Consider the following 3,738-nt stretch of genomic DNA (forward strand, 5'->3'; position numbering starts at 1 on the left):
TTCCTGAAAAAGATTTTACTATAAAAGATTTTCCTATAAAAGATTACCATAAAAAAGATTTTCCTATAAAAGATTTTCCTATGAAAGATTTTACTACATAAGATTTAGCTATAAAAGATTTTCCAATAAAACATTTTCCTATAAAAGATTTTACTATAAAAGATTACCCTAAAAAAGATTTTCCTATAAAAGATTTTTCTATAAACGATTTACATAAAAAACATTATCCTAAAAAATATTTTACTATAAAAGATTTTCCTATAAAAGATCATCCTAAAAAAGATTTTCCTATAAAAGATTGTCCAAAAAAAGATTTTACTCTAAAAGATTTTACTATAAAAGATTTTACTACAAAAGATTAGACTATTAAAGATTTTCGTATAAATGATTTTCCTCAAAAAGATTTTCCTATAAAAGATTTTCCTATTAAAGTTTTCCTATAAAATATTTTCCTTTAAAAGATTTTACTTAAAAGATTTTAGTTTAAAAGATTTTATTACAAAAGATTTTCCTATAAAAGATTTTCCAATAAAAGATTATTCGAAAAAGATTTTCCTATAATAGATTTTCCTATAAAAGATTTTACTATAAATGATTATCCTACGAAAAATTTCACTACAAAAGATTTAGCTATAAAAGATTTTCGCATAAAAGATAATCCTAAAAAAGATTTTCCTTTAAAAGATTTTCCTATAAAAGATTTTCCTATAAAAGATTATCCTAAAAAAGATTTCCTATAAAAGATTGTCCTAAAAAAGATTTTCCTATAAAAGATTGTCCAAAAAAAGATTTTACTCTAAAAGATTGTCCAAAAAAAGATTTTACTCCAAAAGATTGTCCAAAAAAAGATTTTACTCTAAAAGATTTTACTATAAAAGATTTTACTACAAAAGATTAAGCTATTAAAGATTTTCGTATAAATGATTTTCCTCAAAAAGATTTTCCTATTAAAGTTTTCCTATAAAATATTTTCCTTTAAAAGATTTTACTTAAAAGATTTTAGTTTAAAAGATTTTATTACAAAAGATTTTCCTATAAAAGATTTTCCAATAAAAGATTATCCGAAAAAGATTTTCCTATAAAAGATTTTCCTATAAAAGATTTTACTATAAATGATTTTCCTATAAAAGATTTTACTATAAATGATTATCCTACGAAAAATTTCACTACAAAAGATTTAGCTATAAAAGATTTTCGCATAAAAGATAATCCTAAAAAAGATTTTCCTTTAAAAGATTTTCCTATAAAAGATTTTCCTATAAAAGATTATCCTAAAAAAGATTTCCTATAAAAGATTGTCCTAAAAAGATTTTACTATTAAAGATTTTACTATGCAAGATTTTACTACAAAAGATTTAGCTATTAAAGATTTTCGTATAAATGATTTTCCTAAAAAAGATTTTCCTATAAAATATTTTCCTATTAAAGTTTTCCTATAAAAGATTTTCCTTTAAAAGATTTTACTTAAAATATTTTAGTTTAAAAGATTTTATTACAAAAGATTTTCCTATAAAAGATTTTCCAATAAAAGATTATCCAAAAAAGATTTTACTATAAAAGATTTTCCTATAAAAGATTTTCCTATAAAAGATTATCCTTAAAAGATTTTACTATAAAAGATTTTACTATAAAATATTTTACTATGAAAGATTTTACTACAAAAGATTTAGCTAATAAAAATTTTCGTATAAATGATTTTCCTTTAAAAGATTTTACTATAAATGATTATCCTATGAAAAATTTCACTAAAAAAGATTTAGCTATAAAAGATTACCGCATAAAAGATTTTCCTATAAAAGATTTTTCTATTAAAGTTTCCATATAAAAGATTTACCTTTTAAAGATTTTACTTAAAAGATTTTACTTAAAAGATTTTAGTTTAAAAGATTTTATTACAAAAGATTTTCCCATAAAAGATTTTCCAATAAAAGATTATCCGAAAAAGATTTTTCAATAAAAGATTTTCCTATAAAAGATTTTACTATAAATGATTATCCTATGAAAAATTTTACTACAAAAGATTTAGCTATAAAAGATTTTCGCATAAAAAATTTTACTATTAAAGATTTTCCTCACAAAGAGTTTCCTACAAAACATTTTCCTATAAAATATTTTACTTTAAAAGATTTTCCTATAAAATATAATCCTAAAAAAGATTTGCCTATAAAAGATAATCCTAAAAAAGATTTTCCTTTAAAAGATTTTCCTATAAAAGATTATCCTAAAAAAGATTTTACTATAAAAGATTGTCCTAAAAAAGATTTTACTCTAAAATATTTTACAATAAAATATTTTACCATAAAAGATTTTACTATGAAAGATTTTACTACATAAGATTTAGCTATAAAAGATTTTCCTTTAAAAGATTTTCCTATAAAAAATTTTCCTATAAAAGATTTTACTATAAAAGATTATCCTAAAAAAGATTTTCCTATAAAAGATTTTTCTATAAACGATTTACCTAAAAAACATTATCCTAAAAAATATTTTACTATAAAAGATTTTACTTTAAAAGATCTTCATATAAAAGATTTTCCTATAAAAGATCATCCTAAAAAAGATTTTCCTATAAAAGATTGTCCAAAAAAAGATTTTACTCTAAAAGATTTTACTATAAAATATTCTACTATGAAAGTTTTTACTACAAAAGATTTAGCTATTAAAGATTTTCGTATAAATGATTTTCCTCAAAAAGATTTTCCTATAAAAGATTTTCCTATAAAAGATTGTCCTAAATAAGATTTTACTATAAAAGATTTTACTATAAAAGATTTTACTATAAAAGATTATACTATAAAAGATTTTACTATAAAAGATTTTACTATAAAAGATTTTACTATAAAAGATTTTACTATAAAAGATTTTCCTATAAAAGATTTTCCTATAGAAAATTATCCTATAAAAGATTATCCTAAAAAAGATATTACTATAAAAGATTTTAGTAAAAAAGAAATTACAATAAACGATATTTCTATAAAAGAAATTTTCTGTAAATGGCATTACTGTAAAAGATATATTTGTAATAAAACAATAAAATGAAATTACTATAAATTATATATTTGTAATAAAACAATAAAATGAAATTACTACAAAAGATTTAGCTATTAAAGATTTTCGTATAAATGATTTTCCTCAAAAAGGATTTTCCTATAAAAGATTTTCCTATTAAAGTTTTCCTATAAAATATTTTCCTTTAAAAGATTTTACTTAAAAGATTTTAGTTTAAAAGATTTTATTACAATAGATTTTCCTATATGAGATTTTCCAATAAAAGATTATCCGAAAAAGATTTTCCTATAAAAGATTTTCCTATAAAAGATTTTACTATAAATGATTTTCCTATAAAAGATTTTACTATAAATGATTATCCTACGAAAAATTTCACTACAAAAGATTTAGCTATAAAAGATTTTCGCATAAAAGATAATCCTAAAAAAGATTTTCCTTTAAAAGATTTTCCTATAAAAGATTTTCCTATAAAAGATTATCCTAAAAAAGATTTCCTATAAAAGATTGTCCTAAAAAAGATTTTACTATTAAAGATTTTACTATTAAAGATTTTACTATGAAAGATTTTACTACAAAAGATTTAGCTATTAAAGATTTTCGTATAAATGATTTTCCTAAAAAAGATTTTCCTATAAAATATTTTCCTATTAAAGTTTTCCTATAAAAGATTTTCCTTTAAAAGATTTTACTTAAAAGATTTTAGTTTAAAAGATTTTATTACAAAAGATT

Source organism: Leiobunum rupestre, chromosome 10 (genome assembly GCF_980474605.1).
Source record: "Leiobunum rupestre chromosome 10, qqLeiRupe1.1.hap1, whole genome shotgun sequence".
Taxonomy (NCBI): domain Eukaryota; kingdom Metazoa; phylum Arthropoda; class Arachnida; order Opiliones; family Sclerosomatidae; genus Leiobunum; species Leiobunum rupestre.